This window comes from Columba livia, chromosome 5 (genome assembly GCF_036013475.1).
Source record: "Columba livia isolate bColLiv1 breed racing homer chromosome 5, bColLiv1.pat.W.v2, whole genome shotgun sequence".
Classification (NCBI taxonomy): domain Eukaryota; kingdom Metazoa; phylum Chordata; class Aves; order Columbiformes; family Columbidae; genus Columba; species Columba livia.
The window spans coordinates 14,604,409-14,618,695 of NC_088606.1; the positions used below are offsets into that span (position 1 = coordinate 14,604,409).

The 14,287-nt window shown below is 37.0% G+C and overlaps 1 long non-coding RNA gene across 1 annotated transcript in view; it reads right to left on the reverse strand.

Annotated features, from left to right (window-relative positions):
* The window catches only part of LOC135579541 (uncharacterized), a 50,860-nt gene continuing 36,573 nt past the window's right edge, over positions 1 to 14,287 (reverse strand). The window contains exon 3 of the long non-coding RNA XR_010472780.1: positions 1 to 14,287. This exon is cut by the window's right edge and continues 17,709 nt beyond it. This is a non-coding gene — a long non-coding RNA (uncharacterized LOC135579541).

Consider the following 14,287-nt stretch of genomic DNA (forward strand, 5'->3'; position numbering starts at 1 on the left):
AAGAAACAAAAACGACTCTTTGCTATGCAGCACCTATCACAATGAATAGGGGCATTTGGGCCCTACCACCAATTTTCAAATTAGAGAAAACAATAATCTCATTCCATTGCTGTATGATAATGCTGGGAACTTGAGATGGGGTCAGTTTCTTACTGGAAGGCAAACTCGGAGCAATTCCTGGCCTAGCACATAATTTGTATTATTCCACAATGAGATATCCCTCCCTGGGCTAGGTACTTTACAGGGATGACATGAGGGACAGCTCTTGTCCTAAGAACATATTGCCCTGAGTCCTTATGCTTTTAACTCCAGCCACTGTCAGTCAAACCTTTGAATTGAATGAGATGTGTTACATTTGCCAAGCTAAGCATATGTTGAAATCTATATGGGTTTTGAGCCTACATAAGCATGGACCAAGGTTGAAGAATTTAACTATTGTTAGTACACAGTAAGTATATAAATTCTTTTCACTTTGAGTAGAAATGACAAAAACAGCAAGACAACGCTTAAAATCCTTGTTTAAGACATTACTTCATTCAGGCCTGTAGCCACAAAAACAACTCCTCTTCTGACCTCAGGTCTCTGTCTCTTGCCTTCAGCACGTTGTCTGTTATAGCATCCTGGCTGGTCCCAAAGGTCTATCTCATGGCTTCACGGAAACTCCTCTTCCCAGTACTGAACTAGTACAGATGGGCTTAGGCATTAATTCTGCTTTTGTCCAGCTGCTGACAAGTAGAAGGAAGCTATTGAGACAAGCTCGATTAGAACCAGTGGTCTCTGGAGCTCACAGCACTGTCAGTTTCCATTGAGACAAAGCAGAATACTTACCCTGGTCAACACTCTTGATGCTAATTTTGTTGTGGGTCTTTTTGGCCATGCTCTGAGCCTATTGTTTGGTGGAGCAAAGCTGATTTATGTCCGCAATGCTGAACCTTTTCTGTGTGGAGTTGCATAGTAAAACCTCATTTCAATAACTGACAGAACATGTTTCATTACTGACTGCCATACATGTCCTTGGAAGAGAAAGGGCCTCCAAGAAGTCATTTTTTTTCAGGAAGGATACTGAGCTGGAAATTTTGACTTTACTGTGGTCAGAATTGAGCCTACTGTAGAAATGTTTGTTCATCAATATTTGGACTTTCCATTCATCCTGCCTTGGAGCAGGAGGACAGATCAGCTGACTGACCTCCTTCCACCTGATCTTCTATTACTCTCTTTTGTGCTGGCTCTCGTGTTTATTATATTACCAACTTGTATAGCAACTAATATATGCCACTTGTTTGCCTGTCTTCTTCTTGCCACATGAGTTGTTTCTGAAGTTGAGTGCATTGCTTTATATTTGTTCATCTGGCACCCACAAAACGACTTCTCTGTATGTGCCTGCATGCGTATGTTACAAGAGTTGAGGTTAGTGACAGGCTTCTTGTCTTTAGAGACAAAGATACACTGATGAACTGAGGTTTGTTTGGACCAGTTTGCACTAGTTTTGTATGAAGTTCCCTGTTGTATACAAATGATAACTGCACATTCTCCTCATGGAGAAACCTGGTCAGCCAGGGGCATGAAGCTGCCAAGGGCAGTCTGGGGACTGGTATTTCACTGATCTTTTAATAATATGATCTGAGGCTTTGTGAATAAAGGCCTTCAGATGAATGCAGAGTTCTGTAGGAAGCCAGTGGAGGGAGCAGAGGGATTAGAGGACTTGTTGGAAAGGTCTGCAGGAGTTTGTGTTTCTAAGTGAAATAAGCTGCAAGAGTCAAAGTTTCCAAATTACTGAAGCTTACTGCTCTTGGATTTGTTAAGGCCATTCAAAAATAATAGTGCTTCTTCTAAAATAAATAAATAAATATATAAATAAAGAAATAAAAATCTGTGCCAAAGAGCTATTTATTTCCAAAAAGCTAACATTCTCAAATAGGGTGAAGTTTTAAATCTTTTGAACTCTGTAAGAGTATTGCTACAGAATCAAATAGAGCCACAGTTCTGCCTACATTTTAGTCAACTGGACAGTGGCCACAGGGCCAGATATACCTGAGTTAGACTTCTGAACTTCTTAGTCATACACCACTCAGGTTTCACAATTTCTATAGAAAACTGTAACTTTTCTTGTTTTTTTTTTTTTTTTTTTTTTTTTTAATGGCTGTCCACATCCATTTTACCAAAATTAGGGATTACCAGAAACTTTAGTCTTTATCTATCTGTGATCAAAATCTTGTTTAACACAACGAGCTCACACAAGATAGTTGAAATAAATATTATTAATTTAGACTAGCTTCAACCTTGTGATCTGACCATATTCCCATAGACAGCCCACCATGCCTAGCTTTTACATGTATGAGATCACTCACTGTTGCTGATACTTAAAGATAACACTGCACATGCACACACACAAAAGAATTATCACATTTTTGCAGGAAATACTTTATGGATTCGCTGCCAAATTTATAGTTGCTTTTATTTGTTTCTTTTGGCAGTTGTGTCCCTTCAAAAAGTTTGCTTCTGTGTTTTAAAATGCTTGAGGGTATACTTTAAATTATTGTTTAGTGCACAGATCATACCATTCTTTGATTGCTTAACAGCCGTGTGTTGAGAGACAGGAACTTCCCTTCTGCACTGTGATTTTAATAAGAAAAACACATAGTTTAGCTCAAGTTTTTTCCCAAGGTTTGGCTGTGCCTCAGTTTTCTAATATCAAGGCTCTTACTTTATATCTTTAGATTACCTAATTCTAAAAAGACAGACTAATGCTCCATTAACTTAAAGGAAACAAAACTGAGCTGTGCTTCCCTCACTTCCTCAATATCCAAGGAAACTTAAACAAAAAATTTCTATCAGGTGTTTCAATTTCCTTACAAATAGGAACCTCCATTAAAAGGTAACAAAAATAACTCTTAGATTCTGGTGGATGAATTGAAGATTCTTGGAATTATTACTCTCTGGAAATCTCAGTTTCCTGGCCTCCCCTTTTCCCCTTCATCCAACACATGCACTCTTTTACCTTTGCCTTCTGCAAGTGTCAGTCAAAGAAATGCTGTCCTTTCTCACATCCTTTCTTGCTTTGAGGCGGAGTTTAAGAATATCCCAGTGTCAAGTGTGTTAAGTCATGCACACAAGCCGTTTTTTGTGCCATGACAGTACCAAGAATTTTGAATGTGCTTTAAGAAGACTATGTGAGTGTTAAGAACATCAAAGGTATTTTTGGTATTGATTGGTAAATCCAAACCAAGGTATTTCTGACAATCTGTATTTCAAAAGTAACTCGAAGCCATAACTTTCTTCATGCTGGGTATCTCCAACATAGTGCCTTCAGATTAAGCCTGACGATAATTTCAGACCAAAATAATTCTTTAACCAAAGTTAGAGAGTGTATTTGGAATGAAGGAAGACCAAATAAGACCTTAAAAGGGGATCTGGTTGTTATTTACCATGGACCATAATTATGGGTCTGCATCCCTATTATTGCATCAGTCCAAGGTATTGCTTCCTCCATTGTTTCCGTGGGAACATCCTGACATGTGGCATCACTGGCAAGTAAAAAACAACAACAACAACAACAACAACAACAACAACAACAACAACAACAACAACAACAACAACAAAAGTTACTTCTCTAACCCTAGCATGCATGCAGGCACAGGACAAGGGAACAGTTAAATTTTTTAGATTTTTAATTAAACTCTCCTTATGTACTCCTGTTTCCATGTGAAAGGTGTGTAGCCAAAGTGTTATTTACTTGCATAACTCATTCGTTCAAAGAAATTAGTCTCTGGGAGTGCATTTTCCTTTATTAATGCTTGAATTTAGTACTAACCTGAGTGCTTCAATGAATTTGCTGATTGCAGCTAAGACTCACATAGACCTTATTCAACATCGGTTACACATACCATTTGGCACCTGTAACAGTGCGGGCTTAAAGGAAGTCTAATTTAAAGCAATACACAGAGGTATTTTCTTTACTCTTTCCAGGAGAGTTTCATTTCTACCTTGAAGTTAGGTTTAAAGTAAATACACACTGAGCAGGAGACAGAGTACAAGCTTTGCCTTCCCACTCTCTGGCTCACAAACAGAGAATTTTAGTCTCCAAACTTTCATCTTTATGAACTCTTTACAGTAACAGTCTTGTGTTTGTTTAAACTATGTTCTTTTTCTACCATTTAAGTCAAAGGTTATCTCCTTATATAGTGAAGATGATTTATAATAATGGCCCCTTGTTCAAATAGGATATGATAGTCTAATACAATAGACTATAATCATCTATAGGACAAATCTGGCAGCACCACACATGTTGAGTACACCCGGAATAAGACACTGGTCAGCACAATTAAGTGGTCTCAAGTCCTTGATGACTAAAGAAAAAATACAGCTTAGTTAGGAAAAGAAAGAAAAAATAATCATATTCAGTTCTGAGCTGTGGTAACTAGAGACAGATAGAAGCTGCCAACTTTGGATTGGGAGAGCTGGTTGGAGGCATAATTAATGTTTTAGCATATGCCAATGTCGATTAAGAAAGAAAAGAAGGAAACTCTTTTGTTTTTTTTTCACTGAACTGAAGGTTTTTTTGTATAATACCATTATTTTGCACAATACTACCAGTCTGTAACAACAAATTGATCCAGGAATGCAGAAGCCAACCTTTTGAATCCTAGATTCCTTGAAGATGTTTTTCAAAATAAAGATATAACTGTTTTTCAAACTGTCATAGCTATCTTGGAGTTTACCTGGATATGTGAATACTTCTCCCTGCTGGAATATCAGCCATCTATTTCTAATTTAGCAGTGTACCTATAAGTGCTTAGATATGAACCTCTTCCCTTCACAAATAGGCCAACCAGTCCTGCATGTATGGTGCTCTGAATTTTCTGTGGACTTGATGGAGCTGGGATTTCCCTCAGAACTTGATAACTGAACCACTCCAGTTCCTACTCAGCCAGTATCTTGAATAACCAGCATGTAGTCACCAAGATGGCACTGCAAAATAAGTATATTCCCTTACAAAGGAGGAAAGAAAATTAGGTTAAAATATGTGCTGACATCAAGGGTGCAATTCCAATGGCATCAGAGGAGTTTTGTTTATTTACATCACCAGAGAATTTGGGATAATCTTGACTGCTTTGTCACAAGCATGCTAAACAAGTTTGGAGATTGTTTAAAGACCCCATTTTAGCTTTGCTGATTAATCAATCTTTGCAGTCATTTATTGCTCCAATACTACAAAGTAAGAGAGATTATCCCTTAATTAGGTGATTTTTATCCTTATAACATCTTAGACTACACTAGATCTTCATTAAGGTTTTCTTTTTCTCCCCTTGCAACTTTATTGAATTAGCTTTCATGTTTCTCTCTTTTCCCTGATGAGCTGTTGATCCAGGGACCAATGAATGTTAGTAATGCATCTATTTATGGCCTAATCATTATGAATATTTTTAAATGTATTTCAGAAAATTATTTGTAGGCTATGCACTCAAAAATGCTTAATCCCTATAAATGCTTGGAAAGAAAAGCTGGAAGTCCATCTATGTGTGGAGAAAGCACCCTAAAGCCTTCTCTCCCTAAATCTTGTGTACAAAAATGGAACAGTATTGCATCCAATTGTTATGATTTTATGAAATTAAGAGTTATAAACATTTTTAGCAGTTCTGTCTGAATACTGTGTGGTTCACAAAAAGGCCTTTATGATGTTTAAGAAGAAATGAAGCTAATGGTCCTATCTTTGTTTTAACTATAACTTGATATAAAGATTACCAAAAGTCTTTGAAGGTAATATAAAGATTATTCCAAGTCATTTTGACTAAGAGAGAACAAAATATTCGGCTATGTTTTGAATGAATAGATCTGTTTTTTTGTGACTCTTCCTTGTCTAGTATTTAAAGTACAGTATGCAAATTCTTATTGGAATATAAACATTAACTTTTTACCCTCATTGCCAGTAGAAACAATAATAATGTATAAGTAACAGCTGAAATAAAAAGCAAATAGTCTATTCTCCAATGCCAGATAACCAATGATTGACTTTAGGTCTTAATTAGGATTTATGTGAAGTTTAAAATCAGTACGAGACATGGTTTATACTACCACCAGGACAACAAATAAAAGATTTTAAATGTGTCATGGTTTCAGCTGCAAGAGAGTTAATTTTCTTTCTAGTAGATGGTATGGTGCTGTGGTTTGGATTTAGTATGAGAATAGTTTTGATAGGACATTGATGATTCAGTTGTTGCTAAGCAAAGTTTACATCAAGTCGAGAACTTATCAACTTCCCATACTCTACCACAAGAATCTGGGAGGGGACACAGCAAGGACAGGTGACCCAAACTGCCCAAAAGGATATTCCACACCATATGACATCATGCTCAGAATATAAATTTGGGGGAAGCTAAATAGGACCATGATTGTTGCTTGGGGATGGGCTGGGAACCAGTCAGCAGGTGGTGAGCGATTGCATTGTGCGCCACTTGTTTTGAATATTATTTTATCATTAATATTATTATTTTATCTTCCTTTACTGTCCTATTACTCTGCCTTTATCTCAGCCCACGAGTTTCACCTTTTTTCTGATTCTCTCTCCCATCCCACTGGGGAAAGGGGAGTGGCAAGCGAACAGCTGTGTTGTGTTTAGCTGCCTGCCAGGTTAAACCACAACAAAGGTTAAATCATTAATATCCAAAATTAACTGCACAATGCTTCCTTCTCCTGCAAGCAAATAAGCAGACTGGAATCATCAACATTGTAAGTCTTTCAGAAGAGGTTCGACAAGCACCTGTGAGAAAGACATCACTGCAGTTATCCTGCCTTGAGACATGAGGAAAGGCTACATGATCTCGGAATGTCCTTCCCACACTTCTTTTCCAAGTTTAGATGATTCGATTCATAGCCATTGCTCCTATGTCAAAAGGCGGGTGACTGGATTCTCCTGTCTTAGATGACAGAACCATGTCTAATTTGCAAGACAGGGTACACATTTATGTTCTAAATAAAGGGATGTTATTGTTATTATCAGCATTTCTCTTAGTTGGTGTAGATTTGTTAGCCTGGCTGACAGAACTATTATGTTTGAGGGACCATGTTAACATCTCTTGAAAGAGAAGCTGTGGAGAAGGGAAAAGTCTAGCCCACACGATAAGAGCAGGACAATTGAATAAGGCTCTCAGTTTCTTTTTTTTTCCAAGTGACTGAGAACTGGAAGGCTTTGAACCGGAATTCTTAGCTCTGACAGCTCCTGTTCTCCAAAATATTAGCAGTGTTGGGAGGGCATTTAACAACAAATGAAAGAATAGAAGATGTGCATACTCCTAAATTAATTGGGATTTTCAACAGAAAAACAAAACAAAACAAAACAAAAAACCCAAACCAAAATAAAAAACAACAACAAGAAAACCCCACCCTAAAACAAATCTTGGGGTGCTGAAGAAAAGCAATTGACGTGTGTAGCATAGACAGCCACGGAAGGCAGCAATATTTTGGTGACAGAATGATGTTTTGTGCCTGAGTAAGTAAACTTGTGCTTGGAGGCATAGAAATTCCCCAGTTTCCTCAGGGCATCAAAATCTTGGGAGCCAACACTAGATTTGTGGCAAAATCTGCAGATGGCTCTGGAGGAGGAATGCATACAGCTGTGTACAGCTGGTTTATAGTTCTTTGACTTTGTATTGGCAACTCAGTTGACTAGAGATCTTGTTGTTGGTGGAGACACAAAAACAATATCCACAGATGCTAACACCCTCTCCCTCAGTGGGTTTAGCACTTGAACTGATATCAGTAGGTTTTATCCTTATCTGGATAAAGATTTATTAATAGTTTATGTTTCCCTTCAAGTGGGGGTAGAAGGTGCTTTGAAAGAGGGCTGGTAGCTTTCCTTAGTTTTTAAACATGCTTTGAATTAGTTCTTTTATTTCTTTGTGAAAACACAGGAATAAGACACCAGGAAGAAATTGGGATAGCCTTATTCCTAACTCTCTTCTGTCTGCTTCTGATATCAATCATGAGAAAACGGAGCAAGATAAAATCTAAAGTTAATATGGAAGAATGTCTAACCCAGATAAATTGATAAAGTTCTGATCTATGGAAAAATAACAATATTTAAAATGTTATTATTTAAAAAAATCATTTCTTCTGAAGAAAAAAGCAACTTTTGAAACTTTGTTTTAGAAAGTGTAGAAATTTTTTCAAAGTTAATTTTATATTCTTGTAATCTTTTTATATTATATCAACACATGCCAAAATTAGCCATGTATAATCTGCTGACAGATTATAATATGGCATTGGTTAAAATGTTCTATTGCTTTTCATTTGTTCATTGTTTTTCTAACAAAACACAAACTCACAAACTTGTAAAGTTTGGGATCAAGCACAATGTTTCAATCATTACTAAATAGCATCTGTCCTACAGTCTAAAAATACATATATATATATATATATATATATAAACCAGGAAAATCATATCCATATAGTTTTGGGAAAAAAAAAAAAAAAAAAAAAAGGTTACTTGCCTTGACTTGAAACCATTTTTTGAATAAGATGTCCTGTACTCAATCTTCCATATAGATGTAATCAGCATAACTCTATAGCTGATGGAGTGAATGTCCTCAAACAGGCTGGCAGAAGTTTATAGTCTGGTAACATTTGTTGCTGGAGATCCTCAGCGTCTTTGGCCACTTTAATTCAGAGATTCCAGGTTACTGACAAAAGACTTAACAACGTACAATCTTCAAACAGAGTTCTTAAAGAAAAAATATTTCAGTCCCTGGGAACCTTTCCAGTTATAGTTACAGACATTAAGTTTGCCCATGATAAAGGGTAGGTTTAAGAAAACACCATAAATTGATTTTATTAGAGATGGATGATGGCGTTGTGACTCCCATGACAACTGCTAATTCATGTTAAAAATAATAAAAAAAAACAATAAAGAACCTGATTTTTGATAATTCAGAATGCATTTATTATTGCCAAACCATGAACATTCTCCAAAGCCCATTGGGACTGTAGAAATTTTACTAGTGATTCAACAAAACCAGGACAACTGCAGCTCCTCTGCAATGTTATGTGGTTAATCACAATTCTGTGGAACAACTTTTCAAAAAGCAGATAAACAGAGGTAATAGGGTTTTAGTTCCATCTCAGACCAACTTATCCCTGCTTAGACACCTGCAGATAATTGCTCAGGAAATGATACTTAACTGTAAGAGTGTGCAAGAGCATGTGTATGCACATGTGTTAGTGGAGAAAGAGACGCACATGTCCAATGCAACAAAAATTTACTGGTGAAAAAGGATGCTTGGATATAGTATATGGAACATAATAAAAATACACAAAAATAATTTCTCAGGATTATAACATAAATTTAACAATCCGTCTGTGAATAATTTAATTTGCAGTTTTAAGCCTTTAGAGTTATGGTCTATTTATAATTGGAGCCACAGTCTGCATGTATTTTAAATGCAAAGAGAGGTTCCAACAGTAAAGTTATTATATTACTTGAGACTTTAATTAATAACACACTAATTGTAGAAGCCAACATCAAGTGCCACACCATATTGTTTCTATTACATTTTGAAACTGTTTGAAGTGATTTCATAATTAAAAAAAAAAAAAAGGAACTTCTGAGTAAAGTGTTATCTTCTCATGGAAACATCACTTATTCCATGAGTTCTCTTACTTTGCAGGCTGTAGGATTCTTCATCAGGTTCTATACTACAGTGTGCTTTTATATCTGAATAGTAGTGCATACTCTCACATTTTCAGGGAAAGAAAAACATCTCTAGACCAAAGCCTTTTGTTAAAGTTCACCTAATATCCCCCAGAATATAAATTTTTAGTGGCCTGAGATTACTAAAAATATGAGTGAGTGGTAAAAAATTCCTGTAACAATAAGCATAAACGATATGTCTTGAGAAAATGAGTATCATAAATAGTATGTTAAACGTGATTTAAAGACAACATATAACTTCAGAATTTCAGAATTTGTTCAAAATGCTATAAAATCACTAAGACAAATATCTTATGCCATTTTTGATAAAAAACCTCCACTCCTTTGTAGTGTCATGTACATCTGGTTGTTGGGACATGAGGCAGGGAAGGCTGTCCTCCTAGCCTCAGACTGCTGTCTCCTCCAAAACCTTCTATGTCCCACCCAGTACCTATGAGACCAATAGCAGCTATGGTCTGCTGGACACTGACTAGCACACAGGATACACAGCACAAGGAACCTTCTCTGAACATTTTCTCTCTCTAGCTGCCTTGCTCTACCCAGTTTTGCACAAGTAGGCTGATTCTCCTGCCATCACCCCTCTACTTCCCCCTCCTCAACAACCATATTGCATAACAGCAGGATTTTGCCCTAAGCTGTTGTTCTGGCTCCAGAATTTCCAGTCTTATAAACTCTCTGTAAATTGATAAAATATTCCTCCCCCTCTCCCTGCATTTCAAAACAAACATCCTACTAACTTAGTGAGATCTTAGGGGCAATTAAAATTAATAAATACTATGGGAACCTTATTTTGCAGTGCAAAATATTTAAAATGCTTAAATATACATAATACTTAAAATAATACATATGTCTTACTGCTGGTTTTGATAAAATAGGAGCATGCTTTAAGGATTTAAAATTGCAGATATTGTTGGAAAAATTGAGACCATAACAATTTCTCATATCAGATTAGCAAACAACAAATTCAATAACACTACACATGCACATTCACTAATAAGATTCAAAAATCTAGTAATATAATATTTGCAAACCTACAAATCCAATAGGATGTGTCAGTAGTACTACAAAAATTAGCTCTAAGTCTGTTGCAATAAATGTTGGTATTTTATTCTAATCTTAAATACCCACTCTTTATATCACCACTTCCATAGGCGTGTAATTTCATGAGAAAAGAGACAGAAAAATGTGTGAACTACCTGTTTACAAATGGCTATGATTTTAGGTTTCTTCTTGTTGGAGGATCCAGCTGAACTTATGTTTTGTTTAAACAGTAACACAAGTCATTTAAAAAACAAGTACATTTTGGTTGGTTTCTCCCTTTAGCAAATTATACCTCATCATCAAATACTTATTAAGCCCTTTCATCTTTAAAGTCTCCACTGTTCCTCAAAGGCCACATGAAGGCTTCTGCAGTACCTGTGCCAAAGGACTTTGTCTCTCCAGCAGGTTGCAAAACAGGTCCATGTCTCCTTTAAGAATTTTTTCCTTCCCCACAGCTGGTGAAGGACATATTGAATAGGTCAAGATGTTAAGTTCAAATTATCATAATTTACCAGGAGTTTGATGCAAATATCCATTTAATAGAAGGTTTAGTTCATTAATAAACCAGAGGTGGATTGAACATAAGAAAAGGCCGCTGGAGAGTCTAGAGAAAAGAGGGACTTGGTACGATGAGAGAAATCATGTTCCTTCTTATCAGCTGTCTTAATCCTTTCACTAAGGGAAGCCACAGAGGTCTCAGCAACAGTTTGGGTCCAGGTTGGAAACTGAGTGTGATCAAGGAGAGAAGGATTTCTTATGTGGTAAGAAGGATACACTTTTTCCAGAAAATTTGGTGGAGTTGGAGCCTAATTAGATAATTTGAACATATTTAATTTATCTTCCAGCGTGAACAGAACAATAGGCATCACGTATCTTCACAACAGAAATCAGAACTCCTGTTGACTGGGTCATCATGGCCTTCCATGTCCTAGAGCCAAAATCTGTCACCAACAAGCTTCCCTCTCTTGGTATCATGAAATGCCGTGCAAAAATATCACTGCTTGTTACATCCTGGGTCAGGATCTCCTAATAAATCCAGCTTCAGGCTGCCTGGGTATCCTTTATCTGATGCAGGATTACCCTAATTCTAATCTCAGGTTTAGGTACCAAAGAAAGCCTTCAAGGTACCAGATGTATTTCCATGATTCAGACTATTCTGTGGGGGCTGTGTGTTTCCAACAAAAAAGGAAGACAGAGTACAGGGAGGAGTGGGCAGGGACTGGGGAGAAGGAGCAGCCACGGCCTGTGGGGAAGAGAAGAGGAGCTTCCACAGTGTGCCTGATTTCCCAGCTACGCCATCCCTTCCTGAGACATCCCACAACAGCAAAGGCTTGATTCTGACAGGCTCTTCAAAAGTCTGGAAAGAAACACTACTCACTAAAAATCCCCCTGGAGAATGTTCTGGGCACAGTAAAGAAACACATAGCTGAGAAAAATCTCATGTATGGTACAGTAGAGAGCAGCCATATGTGAAATGGAAGCAAATTAAAAATGGATGGAATAAAGACCTTGCTGTGCATCAGATTATTATTTTTTTTTTTAAAGCTTTGGAGGTTTCATTTTTGTGCACCTAATATGAGCTTTTTTTTATTATTGTTGAACTGAGCTATGTATTTCAGGCAGGACGAGGAAAGTAGATAACAACGTTCTTCTCCAGTCCCATTTTGATGCGGATATAAAGAGGTACAGTATGTGACACTGAATGCTGGCAGAAAAAATTAAAGGTGAGACGTGGGAATATTAACTCCCATGGCAGGAGGAGTCAGACAGTAAATGGGTCAGCCTTAGTAATTTGCAGGGAGAACTTCCACTCAAGAGTGTGTAACGAGGATGGCTATTTCTCCAGCCTAGGTTCAGTTAACAAAATCCATTATTTATCAGTTTTGCCAAGTTTGAATGCAAGTTTGAATTTCCATGTCCATGTTTTATTTACCTATATGGCTGTATACTTCTGAATGATTGCAAGTCTCCTTTCAGATGAGCATGGGCCCAGTTACTCACTTTGAAATAATTTGTACACTAATATATCAGTTAATAGCTCTGTCCTCTGGTGATTCATGTACTGAATTGCTTGTTTTGATGTTCGTAACCCTCATTTATATGAACATGGTCTGAATATATCCAATCAGTATTCTTCTTAAATTGCGACTGACCTGTTTTTTGCTTTTAATAAGTAGTAATAAGATTTGACTTTAATTTGTTCCATGGCCTAGACTCCTCTGTTTTCTCTCTCTGATTAGCTAGAACAGTAACTTCTTGGAGGTTTTTATGTAAAATTCCAACTTCCACTAAAACTTCAAAAGCATCCAAGAGCTTTCTAAAAACATGGTGTCTAGCTAACAAACTGACCTTACAAAATATCCATTCAGTCTTATATATAAAGTAAATTCATTTTATTCTCCTTGGCCACCGATTGTATCTTCCATGCAATTTTTTCACATTAGCAGTATTTAAAACTATGTTTAATATCATTGACCCCATACTTCAGCAGTATGTGACAATTAATAGTAGAAAGCCATGAAAACTGAGTGGATGATTAGGGAAGATAACTAGTTTAGTGAACAAGTTCATGTCTCAGTCCCGAAAGAAACAGATTCAAAAAGTTTTCTAAGTTCATGTCTCAGTCCCGAAAGAAACAGATTCAAAAAGTTTTCTCACCTCAGCTAAGAGCTGGCAATATCATAACTCGTAAATGTGACTCCTGCCACTTCTACAAGAATCCACTTAATCGTGCTAATAAATGCAAAGGCATTTCTTATTGATGTTTTCACGCAATGTACCATTTATGTTCTTGTGAACTATGCTTTCAGATTACAAGTTTTTTGGGACTACAGTCCCTTTTCTTCCTCTATGTGTTCAGCATCAAGCAGAATTTATGCAATCAGCAAAGGCACAAAGTTAAGAAAGAACAGGTATACTCAGTACACTGAGTAAGATGGGGTCAGTATTTCTTTTACAGGTCAGCAAAAGCACTGCTTTGGTTTTGCAAAGCAACTGCACGGTCATTTATTCTTTAATGGAGACGTCAATTTCTATTACTACTTGATCACTTCAACTGTCTCTCATAGAAAAATTCAATATTACTGGACAGAGAATGATAACTTCTCTATAGCATTTTTAAGCGAACCCAAAGGAATACACAGCAGAGATAAAATGTTCTATTAAAAACACATATGTTGGTTTTAAAATGTTATAAGAAGACAACCATTGCTATTAAACTCTATAGGTGTTGGGGTTATTTTTAAAGCATTTTCTGTGAAACTATATTATATTTCAGTATAATCCAACTGGCTTCAACCCTATTAAATTCTGTAGGACTTTGCCATAATGATGCAGCTGCAAAGCAGTGTCTTATCTCTTAAAATCATCTGGCGCTCCTGCCTAACAGGCCATTAAAAGGACAGACACACACACAACCCCCACACAGACCAGAGCTCCAATTCCCCCCCTTCTCTGCCCAAAACCAGCATGTGTGACCTCTGCAGCACACCCTGAATCTCTGGCTCAGGGCAAGGAACCTGAGTCCACCGCCAGCCCGGGCGG